This window comes from Diadema antillarum, unplaced genomic scaffold (assembly GCF_040938485.1).
Source record: "Diadema antillarum isolate AM-2024a unplaced genomic scaffold, OU_Dant_1.0 seq00000778_RagTag, whole genome shotgun sequence".
Lineage (NCBI taxonomy): Eukaryota > Metazoa > Echinodermata > Echinoidea > Diadematoida > Diadematidae > Diadema > Diadema antillarum.
Window position 1 is genome coordinate 1,514,768 of NW_027271666.1, and position 16,172 is coordinate 1,530,939.

The 16,172-nt window shown below is 37.4% G+C and overlaps 1 protein-coding gene across 1 annotated transcript in view; it reads right to left on the bottom strand.

Annotated features, from left to right (window-relative positions):
• The window catches only part of LOC139738974 (uncharacterized), a 177,645-nt gene extending 164,212 nt beyond the window's left edge, over positions 1-13,433 (bottom strand). The window contains exon 1 of the mRNA XM_071649591.1: positions 13,180-13,433. The gene's annotated coding sequence lies outside the window, so the exon portion shown is untranslated. The remainder of the gene's footprint in view (positions 1-13,179) is intronic.
• Positions 13,434-16,172: the final 2,739 nt, after the last annotated feature.

Sequence of the window (16,172 nt, forward strand, 5' to 3'; positions counted from 1 at the left end):
TCTGCAGATGCAAACTTATTTGCTGTTTTTTTTTGTTTTTTTTTTTAGAATAACATGCGGTATTTTCTGCTATTATAAAATGCATGTACAGCTGTACTGAAATTCAAAATGGCCGCCAACCTGTCTATAACGGCCACCTGTCTATAGCGGCCACTTTTGTTGCTTCCCTAGGGTGGCCGCTATAGACAGGTTTGACTGTATCATGGTTTAAATATCATATCAATTCACTGTCTTATCGATTCATTATATTTTTCACAGTTTTCTCCATTTTTCAGGCCACCAAATTTCATTGTCAAGCCATCAAAAAAATGAAATCTGATGGTTTCAGTAGCCTGAGCAGTCCATCAGGAAAAACAAAAGTTAGTGTGGAGTCTTGCGTAGTATTGCACAGCAGAGGAAGTTTAATTATTTATTGGTTTACAGTGTAAATGATAGGGGACCTGATGATACTTTTGAAAATAACATTTGAAGAAAAGATATTCATGAAACTTCAGAAAAATCTTAAATTTATCACCGCTTGATATATACAAAGTCATTTCTGAAATCAGAAAGGCATAGTTGGGATATAAAAATTTTGCATTAATTTCTAATTAATTGCACATGTTGAATGTCATATCGGAATCGTAGAGCATAAGGCTTTCCTTATATATTACATTGTATAAAAACTGCATTATCTACTACAAATATTCATTTATGAGTATGTGGGGAAAATATGATTGGTTTTTAAAATATACAGCTGTATTACACCACGGCAAATTCTAAATCAACTACAGAAACAAATGCCATGCATCATTATCACAATATGTCAGTCGATGGGATAACAAAAAAAGACATCTTTCATGACAACATTGGATGATATCAATCACAGCCAAAAATTAAGCTTTAAAGAAACTAGATAACAGGGTCTTGGAATATGTTTCAGGACAAGTTTGGGAAGTTGCCAAAAGGAAAAGTAAATATTATGAAATCAAGTTGAATACACACAGACAGCAAGCATTCAACTTGTTCATGACTTCATGAAGGAAACGAATCACTTTTCTACAGAAAAAAAAAAAAAAAAACTCAACACCTCAACATATTAACAGACAAGTCTACACAAGAAGAGATTCAATGTTTTGTGTTTTGAAATGTTTTCTTTTTTAAAGATATTCCTAAATTCCTTTAGCAAATCATGCCTTTACTTGTATCTCAAACATTTATAACAAATATACATGTACAGTAGGTAATCATAACCTTTGGAAATGTAGTTTGATTTTCAAATTTAAGCAGAGTACAAGTTTTATAATTAGAGTGCAGAGAGTTATTGTCCAGGTCAAAATGTGGAAGACATTACGACCTATCCCAAGGGTGGCCCTACAGGGCTCAGTAGGATATGTTCCACTTCTTGAGAGGAGGGTAACATCTTCCTGTTTTAAATGTCAAACTGTCCCCACCAGAGCTCTCGATCAAAATCAGTCCACTATGTCATGCCTGATGACTTGTCAACATCCAGAAAATCTCCGCATGCAGAATTCACAGCTCTCTGTACACCGTACTCTCACTGTACCGTACTCTCACTGTGCTAATTTCAAAGAGACTTTTCAAGAGCTATTCATCCACATCTTGAGACTCTGGCATTGTATCAAAATGTAAGCCACACTGTATGCGGCAAAACTGAGAGCAATATATTTCGGAAACCAGGACTTGTATAGTACTTGAACAATTTTGCAAGCTCAAGTTGAATTCTCAGTCCCGCACTACAGAGAGGAGTATTAAAGTGTTACCGAGGTATACACTTTTAACCTGATGAGGACAGTCTGATTTTCCCCATCTAGAGCGAGTATACTCAGAACTCATCCTCAGCGGGTTAAGAGAAAACTTACACAATCATCTATTAAGAGGAGCAACACACACAGTTATGCCATTACAGGCAATATTTTTGCAAGTTGTTCATTTTGCAAATACACGTATCTGACCACTCGCAAAAGTCAAGCAAATAAAAAATCACCAAATATTATAGGCCGTATCTATCTCAGTTACATTGTATGTATATCATGGATATTCTCCAGGCTTCACAAATGCACCACTTTCACTGGAAAGTCTGTATCACATTTTCAACAAAATCAAATTTCACTTGCCTCTCAGAGCAGCTCCCTCTACAGGCAATCACAGTGAGAGGAAGAGATAGACACACAGATTATTAAACTAAAAGGGCAAAGAAAAGCACTGAGAAAAACAAAACAAAAGAAAAACCTTTTCCAGACATTACGAACCTCATGACAATGACATTATCCGTTTGGAATGATAAAAACTTCACCATCCATTTCTCTTCCTCTCCATCATGCCCCCCCCCCCCCCCCCCACCCCATCACCACCACCCCAGGGTCTTTGTCCTTTCACTGGAAAAAAAAAAAAAAAAGAGATTTCCTGGTGCTGGTGAGCAATGCCCCAGAGTCTAACAAAATATCAGGGAAGTGTTGCTTACCAAGGCATGAAAAGAGACGCTACACACTGTACCTCATGCTGAAATAGCAACATACCACATTCTACACTGTTAAGATGTTGGGGGGGATCTTGCCTCCTACTGTACAACAAAGCCTGTAGCAGATAACGCTTGTCTTGACACACCTGCATGATATTATGCTATTACAGTATGTTACTAACATGGATTTAATTCATCTCTTCCAACCATGCCATACTTTGGTAATAGCTGTGTACTTGTGAGTAAGCTTTGATCTGAGTAGATTTGGCAAGTATTAAAGTTTATGGGAATAAAAAAACTCTCTGTATAAACTATGGAAGTGCTTTTAATTGCAGCACTTTCTAATACATGTAGGCCTGACCATGGTCTCATATACTAAGTAAATGATACAGTGCTCACTGTTTGAAACACTCTGAATAAAAATTTGTTTAATCCAATTCAGTGTAGCTTGAGTGCACAGGCAAAATCATGAAGACAAAAAAACAAAAAAATTAATGTACTAGTATTACAATTACACCCTTTCCATTTCTTTAGAACAAACTCTCTTTTTATAGTCAAAATGCTCAAACAATGCTCAAAACTCACCCATTTTTTAATCAACTTCTTTTCTTTCTTTCTTTTTTTTTCGGGGGGTCATATCAGGGATGCCAGTGGCAAATTGCTCTTGGGCCAGAAATTTTTTTTGTGAACGAAACTGATGTGCGCGAAGCGCACATCACGAGCTCGAAGCGCGAAGTCCCTTCGGCCGGGGTCCAGGGCCCGCTCAAGGGCCCTGGAAGCTCTGGGGTTCTTAGATGCTCTCTGGTGCAATCTGAGCATTTCTGAGGGCTCTTCTTCCCTCAAATCTAATCCAGAGAAATGAATTTGTAGCAAAAATAAAGAAGTCCTAGTGCCGTAAACTCCGTAGTTTGCACTGCAATATAGTACATCGCCTAGAAACACCACACGTTGTTCGATCGCCATCGCACGTGCTGGTATAACGCTTTCCAGACAATAATGTGGTCGTATTCTAGAAAAAAAAAAAGGAATTTGTAGCAAAAATAAAGAAGTCCTAGTGCCGTAAAATCCGTAGTTTTGCTTCGTTCAGCTGACTCAATCGACTCACCACACCGTCTCAGCGCTGTAGCTACATTATAGCGAGAGCGCAGTATGATTCATGCACCACGACCGCACATAGTACATCGCATAGAAACACCACACACTGTTCGATCGCTATCATCGCACGTGTTGCATGTTCCATGGCCAGCTAGCAGCAGCAACATCGCGCTAGTTTTGCATGACAGTCGTTTTGTGATATTCTCATTCCCAAGTATATGCGAAACATACTACGGAAATCGTGAAAGTGAATGTCCCGTAAGTTTAGATGATCATATTTTTTCGTTTTTCTTGCTTTCTTTCTTTCTTTCTTTCTTTCTCGTGTTTTCCGGCTTTCCACACAGACGGAAATAATATCACGAAGCCGGAAATTGGACACCAAAATATGAAAAAGCCGGAATTCCGCCTATTGCCGGAAAACTGGCATCCCTGTCATATTTATGCATATCACAATATTTGTATTCATGTATCTGGTGTACTTCAATTTCTCTGTCTAATTATTAATGCACTTAGAAATGCAAATACTCAGCATTATATACCGGTACTACACATATTTATCATTACATTATGCAAACAAACATACCGTACATCAGTATACACTGTACATGCGGCAAACTGCACACTGTATTTTGCTTTCAATATCAGTATGAGGGAAGCTTCAGTGGCATTCTTTATAATCACACAAAGCATAATGAATTTCTACACAAATATGTGACGATTCATCTTAAATTATATTGATATTAAGTGCTCTGCTATTTATTCTTTATCGTGTACAATGTAGACTATAGATGTCAACATTAGTAACAACAGCAGTGTAAAGATCTTTGAAATGACTTCAATTTTTGCAACGGGCCAAAAAGCAAAAACTGAACCAATTTAGGGTACATTAAATCACATTGATCCATGGGGTGCCAGCAGATTTTCTATATCAGTTAATCATATACTGTAAAAGCTGTTGATATTTTCGCACACAGATATTTTCGAGAATGAGGAGGTCAAAGACATTTTTGCAAGATGTTGCTTTTGTGATTTGACACCGCGGCTATCATAAGTACACTAATAAATGCCTGTCCATCGCAAGATTTTCGCATGTTGTTAAATCCATGGCCCAACAGTGATTCACGAAATTTGTGAGAATTAAACCCCAACAAAAAAACAGCTTTCCAATACGATACGACATCATCCTAAATATGGGGCCTATCATCTAGACTGCTGCAGCAGTATTAACCCGTAGAGGATGGACTGATTTTGCTACAACACGAATATCAACTCGGGACTTGTCCTCAACGGGTTAGAGGGTGCTTTGTTCTGATGCAATGTTCTTGGCCGTAGAATGAATGCACGCATCGCAGTGATATTTGTCTACGGACAAACCGACATCAGAGGAAGGTGCTCATTGTGGGATAAAGTATTTTGAGGTACTCGACCACCACGTTGGAAGCAGGCCCAGTGCGTGATTCACGGCATGGCAAGAGGCAGCGAAGCTTCTTGTGGTTTTTTTCGGTCAAAACAAGCAGTGGGGACGGTCGGGGGCTGCCTTTAATTATAATACATTGTAGACTGCATTGAGCAAGAGGACAGTTGAAAGAAAATGAACCATTTTAAAGGGGATGTATACATAGAAAGTCAGGTCTCCGTGTGTATTACATGTACCTTTAGCATGTGCTTCTCAAAATTTTGAAAAAAAAAAATGATTTTGTATCTATTGTATGTGGTGACAACAAAACTTTCAGTTTCTTCAATTCTGAACAAACACAATATGCATGGCTCAACATAATAGCAGTGGCCAGGTAGCAGTGTACTATGGATGCTATCAAAGCATCACAAAAGTGGTTTTTCCATACAGTCGGAGGTATAGAATAGAGAAAAATGACCAAACACTGTATTGTGGCTATGACTGAAAGAGGCAATAGAATCATTTCTATTCCACAGAATATTAGGTTAAATTTTCATATAGAAATGATAAACACTATTGTTATTCAAAGGGTTAGGGGTCCAACACACAACCTTGAATTACAATGTACACTACACTTATGAGACTTCAAGAACAAATCTCTCAATGTTTGTGAACCAAATACAAAATCAGTGATAATCAATACAAAATAAAACTCACCAAAATCATCTTTAAGATGTATGAGGGCATGATGATTAGACATACACATGTAGACCTTTAGAATGAACAAATGCTCTCTAAATATTGTCTGATTTCACACAATTTCTCTATAGTCTTCTACCTTAAAGGGACTGTACAGTACTGGTTGAGGTAGGGTTTCATGTTTTGAACATTCTTCAGTGAGATAATGAAAAGCCTCTTATGAAATATGAAAGAATATGTAATTTTAAGAAGGATTCAACGTTTATTTGATGCAAATTGGTTTTTAAAAGGCTGAGATATCCAAAAAAGTGCTAATAATAAAAGGCGACATGCCCCAACTTTATTAGTATTTCTTTGTTTCACCTTGTTTTTGGATATCTCAGCCATTTCAAAACCGATTTTCATCGAATAAACGTTTGATACCCTTTAGAACTGCATGCTCCTTGACATCTCATCGAGTGGTTTCTGAATATCTCACAAAATGTTAAAAGCTAAATCTTCACCTCGACCAGAACTGTACACACCCTTTAAGTACCCAGTACCAAAGAAGAACATTTGACTTGAAGTGTAAACCTCTTTCAGAAATCAGGCGGAACAATATTACCCATGATATGTGTCAGTAACAAGTTGAGGGAATGTATTTTTCATTATTAAAACAATAACATTTTGTGGAATTCTCTTTATGTCCTCCTATGCTATATCAAAGTCCTACAGTGACTTCACAACTGGTACGGCTTTAGTCTTCTCATCCAGTGATGGTGGTACAGAAACTTTCAAAATGCATAACTTTTGGAGGGACTGTCTAATTTTCCTCAAACTTCACTGTCAATGTATTCTACAAATATTGCTGCATTCACTATTAAATCCACACATTTGTGGGTGAACCTTCCCCTTGAAGGACAAGTTCACCTTCATAGACATGTGGGTTGAGTGAATGCAGCAATATTAGTAGAACACATCAGTGAGAGTTTGAGCAAAATCGGACAATCCGTTAAAAAGTTGTGAATTTTTGAAGTTTCTGCTCAGTCATGACTGGATGAAAAGACTACTATAGCTTGTGATGTCACATGAATACAACGATATAAAGAAAGAATAAAGAAAATTCAACATATTTCCATTTTTCTCGCATAACAAAAGAACACCCAACTTCTCTCTTTCAGAAGGGAGGGGGAATAATATTACCCTTAACATACGTCAGTAGCAAGTCGAAGAAATGTGCACTTTATTCAAACAGTAAAGTTTTGTGAAATTCTCTTTTTATTTTCCTTATAGAGTTGTACGCTGGTGACATCATACAATGCAGTAGTCTTCTCTTCCAGCAGTGACTGCGCATATACTTAAAATATTCATAACTTTTGAACGGATTGTCCAATTTTCCTCAAACTTTCACTGATGTGTTCTACTAATATTGCTGCATTCTCTCAATCCCTATGTATTTCATATGAAGGTGGACTTGTCCTTTAATTTCACTGACTGCCAATCTGTGTTCCTCTCCCTCTAAAGTAAACTTCTACTCAATATTTCTGTCCGCCTATATGTATCTCTGCCTCTCTCTCTCCCATTCTAGGCATGTTAGCAGCCTTAATCACATGAACCAGATTATTAACCAGGTGCTAGGAATTACTGGTATCATCAAGCAGAATATCATGTGATTCACTTCTACTTACGAGCGCCGAGTATCGAGTACCCCTTTTAGAGCTGACGAGTGTCGAACATGGCTGATATGTGAGACGGCCGACACGAAACTGAGACTGCTCTTGACATAACATGCCCACCCCCTTTCCTGTGCAATGAATACATATTAATGCTTGTAAATTGGATTTTATATGACTTGTACAGTACATGCCACGACCTTCATGCCAAGCTACATTGTATCAAGGGTCCTCCTATTAACAAATGTAACTGAGTGGTGGAAATACTTTTTTTACCATACATTAAAATACAAAAACACAGCTTGGTATGATTTCAGGTGAAGCTCTGTATGATGCATTTTGAAAGAAAGTACAGCAACAGCAAATTAAATACAGACATACACAATGTCATTTATTTTTATTTTTTCCTCTTTTCTTTCCTTGTCTTTCACTGGAGCAGATTTTCTGCATTTAGAGGCTCAGTGGTTCCTGACTCAGCTACATTGTAGTGCCTGCCTGTTCAATCTAATTCTTCTTTGATATTCAAAGTACAGTTTGTCTTTGAATATTCAGAGACAATCTAGATGGAATACAGACCTGAGTCTTTAAGCAGGGTTTGAAATTGGCGATGGTCCGCTGGCCATTGGCCACCCAAAATCATGTCGGACTAGTTAAAAATCATAAAATTCTGAAGTTACTAGTCCGTCTGGCTAGCCAAAATATTGCTTCAGTGTCAAAATTGATTCTAAGTAGTCCGCCTGGCTAGTTAAAAAAAAAGTTAAGTGCGACCCCTGTTAAGGCTGACTCAAGATAGACAAATCAAGCAGAATTGGCAATGTGGCAACCTGTCTGTAATGATTATTTTTTTCCATTGTCACTGTAAAGTGAAAATTTTCGTGATGTGGAAATATTTGCGCATTTCACGCAACCAGAAGCTAGCGCAAAAATAAAAGCACATTGCATGCCATATGTTCCAATAATTAATGTCCTGATTCCATAGAATTAAAAACATGCAAAATTCATGTTACCCGCCTGAGCGTCAAAAATTACTCGCGCGAAAAGATCCACTTTTATATACAGTACATTTTTTTTAAAAGCAAGAATTGAGATGAACCCCTTTAAAAGATTTCTTCTTTATTCTTAGAGCATAATATGTCCGTCTTGACAGGAAGGCCACATCGGCAGAGGGTCAGGAAGTCTGATGGTAGCTGAGGATAAGATTTCATTCTCAACCCATCCCTGACATTTACAACATCCATGGACAAGGCGGGACACACCATGAAGACACCTCAAGACAGTAGGAGAGGAAGAATTGTGGGGGGTGGTGGTGAGGGGTGGTGGTGGTGGTGGGGGGGGGGGGGGGGGGGGGAAATAGCCTAGCAAGATGAATCTTCAACAGCTAAAAAATGGCAACTTTGCATACTGTAATTCTACAGTCATGGCATGAACTTCAAACGCAAACTGAAGCCTTTCTGTCTGTCTGCGAAATAACTCAAAAAGTTGTGAACGGATTTTGATGAAACTTAAGCCTATTTTGTACATGAAAAGTTGATCGTGTCACAAGGAGCAATCATAATTTACCATTTGGTACTGGTAGTTACTTTGTATCAGGATACGTAAAAGTGGAAATTTTCGCGGTGCTGAAATTTTCCCGCATTTTGCGCAACCAGTAGGCCTAACTAGCGCGAAAATAAAAGCACGCAAATATTTTTGCATGCCATATGTTCCTGTACGTGGTGTCTTGATTCCGCGAAATTAAAAACACGCAAAACTCTTCTTACCCGGCCAAGCGCGAAAAATTAGTCGCACGAAAATATCCACTTTTACAGTAACCCGCTGGATCCAGGATACTTTTTTATTTTTTTTTTATTTTTTCATTTTTGTAGGATTGTCATGAATTGGCACCTCTCAGCCAACAAAGAGGGAGTTCAAGCTGCCCATGTTTGAGTTGTGCATGTGTGCACTGAGTGCACACTCAATGCCCAGTGTGCAGTACACTGTACATAGCTAGGCTGCTGCAATCAAAGAGGTACTAGCTCGCCAAGTACAGTGTACCTCCTTGCTGCAATGAGGTACAGTACATTGTAGACTCTGAGACACAACAACAGAAAGACGTTAGTTCATTATCAACTCTGGAAAACTAAGGCGATTTCTAGCATGCATGTATGGGTGGAAATGAGCTGCTTGGCAGAGGTCTGTGCTCTCTATGAGTGCTTTGTAGTTCAAGTGAGATCACATATCAATTATTATTTTTCTTCTTTTATTCAGTTGTACATTCAGTTGTACTGTACAATGCTACAAGTATATGAACTCTTCCATGATCTCTAGAACTGTCTATAGAAAGTGAAACTGTACATTGTTCTATAACTACAGAAAGCATTGTATAGACTTTATCTAAAAGCTTTTGATAGCTGTACCATTATCTTAGTTCTACATTGAAAAGCAAAGGTCAAGGCACAAGGGGCACCCATACAGTATAAACTTCTGTTGGTTCAAACAGATGTCTCTGTGTCTGTATTAATGAAGAACAATATTTTCATTACATTTTAAAAGGTCGCAGTTGTGTGTGTGCAGTTCAGGCAGGGCCTTGTTTTCATGGACGAGGATTGAACCTTGAAACACACACACACACACACATACACACACACACACACATACAGTACAGTATACATGGACAAACAAATGCACACAAGCATACACGCTTTGACGCATACAATATGTAATGTAAATTTCTATAGTGATTGTAGTCCTATGCTCAGTTAAGTACTGATATAGAAAACATTCACTGATTTGAATACTGCTGACTGTTGGCACAAAAATGGTATCAAAAAGTTAAATGGACAAAATCTAGTAACTGACAGTACAATTCTGTACTTATCACACTAAAATAAACTGTGTAAAACTACATGTACTCACACTGCAAAATATTCCACATTGATCTGTAACATACAAGTGTAAATGTTACATTTCAAAAAATCACACGCACTGACATGTACATTAATGTATACTCTACAATAGATCTCTCTGGGTTTTAAAAGTGGCCAAGGACACAAACAGAGTTTCAGTCAGTAGAGTCTGAACTTTTAAGACTAGGAAACACTCCAGTTAAGCCAGTGTGTCCATTCTTTTGTCAACGTCTCTCCTAGCACAAACAAAACGCCAAGGTTCTTGTCACCGGCATTGTATCAATGCAGGAAGGTCGCTTTGTTCTTCGCTCTTTTTTATACCTTTTTCATATAAACAATGTCAGTCTTTGTGACAATAATAACACAACGAAAATGCAGTCATGGACATGGAATTTCCTAATACCTGGAACAAGACCTAATGGTCCTAATGGTTGATTGGTTCCAATCTTTTATAGCATGCAGAAGGTACTGCATATAATACAGGTTCAAATTAATTGAATTCTATTGCCGAGTTGTTTCATTGGAACTGACTGACAAACTGCCCTACACTGACACCTAAAGATTGTGCATCAATGATTCAGATCTACCTGATGTCCTCAAAAATAATGCAGTTTATATAGAAATGAACCCTAATATGGCCAGACAACAATATTGAAGGCAAACGAAGGTTACCAAAAATTTACACTCGTGTCAGCAAATATCAAAAGTTCTGATAATTACGCAGAGAATTAATATACAACTGAAAAACATTATAGGCTTCATATTTTGCTTTTGATCTGCTTTTGAGGATGGCTAGTAAAGTGAAATTTAGTGTAAAGCAACTCTGAAAAGGATCAAGAACCAATTTACAGTGATCCAAACTCATGTATCCAGCTGTGTTGCGGCTGGCAGCGAGATTTTAAGTGATATTGGTGGATACTGTAAGTGAGATCTGCCTCAAAGACGACACTTTCAGGCAAGTTGAATTGAGGGTCTATGCAAGACATTGTAAATACGCCATCAGTACAATAATATTTATATTGGTATGCATTTACAATAGGCCTCGATATCTGCATTTAATATACTTCAACATTCAAATGCAATGGAAAATTAATGGAATGTGAGTAAACACCACTCTTGTCGTGTCTCTTTTATCTAGTTGTGTTTGCTGACAAGGAGAAGATCACACAATCGGACAAACTTTTTTTTTCCTTCTTCTTCTTCTTCTAGTGACAACATTCTGTTTGGTATAAAACATAGGCCAACATCACTTTGTGGTGATCAGCACTTTGTCCTAAATTTCATATTGCAGTACATGTACAATGCAATACAGTTATCACTACATCAAGAAGACAGATTTGATAACAATAGCCGTGTTAGACATCATAATTTTATGTGACTCTCCTTTAAACAAAGTCCTTGGGAATCAGTGATTTTCTTTCGTTATATTGATAATATTTCATTATATAATATCTGAACCAATAAAGAGTATAAAGAGTAGGGATGATAATATTGAGCCCTGAATTTTACTTCGTTGTATCTGGGATTTTGTTATAAGTTTATAACCGTGTTTGTTGACATATCAAACAGGGGTACACTGTACTACCCTGTTCTAGTTTAGTAGTAATCTAAAGGTCAATCTTTTTGTGCAATATTCAAGATGGATATTTCTGATATGGTATTATAAAAGTTGTGGGTTTCTTTTTAACTCGATACCGTACATCTCTTTAACTTTTTTGTACAAACAATTTAAATGTATTCCTGCTGATTCATGTAAAATGTTAAAAATTCAGCCTGCAGTGGATATTATTCAGTAAAATCTCTTTTCAATTTCAATAAAAGCAACATTGTACATACTTATGGTGTACGGTATCAATCAAATTTTCAATGGATTCAGTGTTTGGTTAATTTGCCTTTCATTAAAAAAAAAAAAAAAGATGAAGATCAGTGAAATTCTGCTTTCCACAAGAGAAATGAAAAAATCAAAAATACTGTCTAGATTATCACTGACAGTTTCATGTTGAATGTCTTCAGTGACTTGCCCAGTAAAACACTTCCGTTTTGACTTTTTAGATGATCGCAGTGTCCTAGTGTATCAAAAGCAGACTTCAGAATACTCTTATGTAGGTTGGGGGGGGGGGGGGGTACTTATGGAAATCTTTCCCCTTATAAATGCCCCCCCCCCCCCCCCCCGCTAAAATTGAAGAAAAAAAAACACTACTTACAGTTTGTATAAAAACTAAATATATTTGATAGAGTCCTATATCATAAAATTCATATAATGTGTAAGTAATGTAAGTGGCTTTAATATTTAGGATTAGGGTAAGGGTAACGATGATCGCAGTGTAAAGCAGACTTCAGAGTACCCCTAGGGATTATCAAGTGGGGCCATGGGGATACTCTGCATATCTTTAGCGGCTTTTCCAATGACTTACAGTTACATAGAAATTCTAGTCATTGTAAGCAAGAGCTGTTTAACTTATTCTTTATCTTAAATTTGAGGCAACATATCAACATCAGTGATCAGATTGTCATTTAAATATGGCAGTATTAAGCTATTGCCGGTAGAAAACAAAAACAAGTATTATTCATTGATTCACCTACAACTGTAGAGACTCGAGAGTATCCGGGATTCCGAGTAAATTTATTGTGAATCAGACAAAGTCACACAAAGAATGATATTTTTGTAGGACTTTCATTCTATAATTCTTCTATAACTTGTGGTTCATTCATGAACTGTTCATGGAATAATAACTACTACGAAGAAAACAATATAGAGTCTATCACTATATTTTCTACTAAAGCATACTTTATTATCCTAGCCCTCATTGTCACGTTAAAGAGAACCACTGCACTGGATGGCACTGCGAGCTGCGTCAGACAAGAATATAGCCCGGAAGTATTACGCTTACTGACACCTGTTGCTATAGATGGGACTGAACTATACATTTCCAAATTAGACTCTACAACGAAATAACTTTTAACCATGCGAGAAGGTTCTGTTCTACTTACAAGATATTTCGCCAAGGCGATCAACATCAGACGCATAGACGGCTCATAGGTCGAACAAATATTCCATCAAAGGGTAGGAGGTTGGCCATAAGAAGATCAAAACTAAATCACAATTGTAGGTTTCCACTTCTTGGAGAGTGATCGAACACCGTACCATGTAGAATCTACACATACAAGTAAATCAAAAACCGCAGACTCAACTACTGCAGTCTATACAAACTTCGCAAACTTATTTCGCAGTTTTGTCTCTCCAACTCATCGCTCGCAGTTCGTGACGAAACAACACACGCCGCCGTCCGTGTGTTGTCGCATTGCTCCCTGCCAGATTGAGAAACGGGAGGGGATCGTAGTGCATAGAATGTTTCGTAGGGTATATTATCAACCTGTTTATGTTTTCAGTCCCTTTATTTCTTATCTTTAGCTAAAAAAAACAAAAACAAAAAACACGCAAAATGCCCAGTGCCGTATACGGCACTGAAAATGCCCTCTGTACAGCGCCCCCACACCGAAAATCCCATTATTCCACCTGTGTGATGATGAATGCACAGCAATGGTGTTTGTACAGAAAAGTAGCTGGGCTGGACAAAGGGATATGATTTTGTTTTTTGGCAATATGATATCTGGATAGAGATCAACACGGATGTTCTGTAAAGCAAACATACTAGGGTTGTGCTAGGGCGTATTTTTCAAAGATCACATCCTGATACTTGTAGATGGGATTCTTCCCCAACATGTCTTTTGCAGAGCACTCGGTGAAAGTTGTTGAAAATCTTATTTTCCCCATTTTTGGTTAAGTCCATATTAAATATGCCTACACCCTTCTTCACGTGGGAACCCTATTTGTGGCATTAGAGAAGTAAAATGCTGTCAGGAAATCACAAAATAATCATTTCTTCTAAGACGCCAAACGAACACTTGAATAGATATCTCGCGAATTGAGAATATTCATTTAAAGATATCTAGACCCTACACAACAGGCAGATGGAACGTTTGCATTTTCATTTAAGATATAAGATCTGAGATATTCTATTTCTAATTTTGCAGAAATGAAAACTAACAAGCAAAATTTACCGCTTCATGTCACGTTACTATTTTTGCTCTCATGATCAATAATAGACCCTATTGATTATCATAACGCAAAAAATCATGATATATTAAGAGATGATGGTGAAGATGATTTTTTTTTTATTATGCATTATGGGCCCTAGTGATTATTGCTATAATATAGGAATATCAGCAATGATAATATTAAAGGACGAGTCCACCTTCACGTATAAGGATTGACGGAATATCAGTAGAACACATCACCGAAAGTTTGAGAAAAATTTGACAATCCCTTCAAAACTTATGAATTTTTTATATTATTATAGTGCCGCCATCACTGGATGAGAAGTCGGACTACCACAGCCTCTGATGCCACGTGCGTAGAACGATACAGAGGGTATAAAGAAAATTTAACATATTTTCACTTTTCTCGCATAATAATAGAGCACTTAATTGACTTGCCTCTTTCAGAAGGCAGGGAAATAATATTACCCTTAACATATGTCAGAAGCAAGTCAAGGGAATGGGGGTTTTTTCAGAAAAAGAAATTTTGTGGAATTCTCTTTATATTTTCCTTATATCGTTAAATCTACGCATGTGACATCATACACTGAAGTTTCATCCAGCAGTGACTGTGCAGAAACTTTGAAATTCATAGCTTTTGAACAAATTTTCCTCAAACTTTCCATGATGTGTTCTACTAGTATCGCCTTTCACTCAATAGTAGTATATATACGTACCCGTTGGGACCCCAAAATCCTGCCGATCCTGCAGGATCGGAAGGATTATGAAATATGAATATGGATATAGGGGTAAAGATAGAGTGATAGAGTGGCGTATAGATAGAGTTGGGGGCTTAATCCCTTGCTCTGGGGGAAGTCGTAAAAAAAGATGAGGGTATGAATGGGGTGCGATATGAAAATATGATGGTAGTGAAAGGGGAAAAATATAAGGGTGATGGAGTAACGCGTCAGGTGTATGAGAAAGAGTTGATGGTTGTGATTGTTGGCAAACTGTGAATTTATATCAGTATTTTATTGGTCAAGTTGAAGTTTAACATATTTGTTCACATCATTTATAGCGTGTTGTGTGAAATGTGGGAGAGCAAGGAAATACGTGAAGAATGATGGTAGTTACGTTCAAAGATAGAATTGATTATGATGGAAGGGGGAAGCTGTGGTTGTAAAGTGTATGAATAACTTGGGTGATGTGGAGGGAGAAAACATCAGAACTATAAGTGTAATGTTTTGCATTTGTAGAGACGATAATTTTGACAGTCATTATCTTTGATGGGATATCAAAGTCAATATATTTGATTGGGATCAGTGCTTTGGATGAGGAATAAGAGTATTTTCCAAAATTTAAGACAAATTACACGGAAAAAACATGACAGCTTCGCCATATGAGAGCATGAGTGCGGGCTCAAGGAAGCAGAACAAAAGAAAAAAGCATGCATAAAATTTACAGATGCGATGTAATGGAATTTACATTGGTACATTTCTGAAATATGTGAGCTTCTTTGTCAGTATCCTTGTTGAGTGATATATATATTTTTTCAGAGTAGCGGTATTTCGGCTCAAGCACGACAATAGATTTACAAATCTAGACATGAAGCTGTCGATTTATATACTACATGTTATGACATTATGAAAATTGTATGGACTTTTTCTTTAAACACAGTCTAAGCTGGCCCAGAAGATCGTGAGCACGCGATATTTGAGAGAGTCATGAAGAGCACTTTGATTTGACTTTAAGAAATAAACGCTTTGATGTTTAGGTTTGTTTTTTGTGCATTGTGAATGGTCTGGTACGACAAAAATATTGCTGAAGTGTACATGCCGTTTATGCAAGCAAGACTGAAGAATGTCCATCGAACTGACGAAATGATTGCACAACAGTAACAGAAACCCACACAAACAACACGTCTGTGGCGAGTTTTTTTTTTTTTT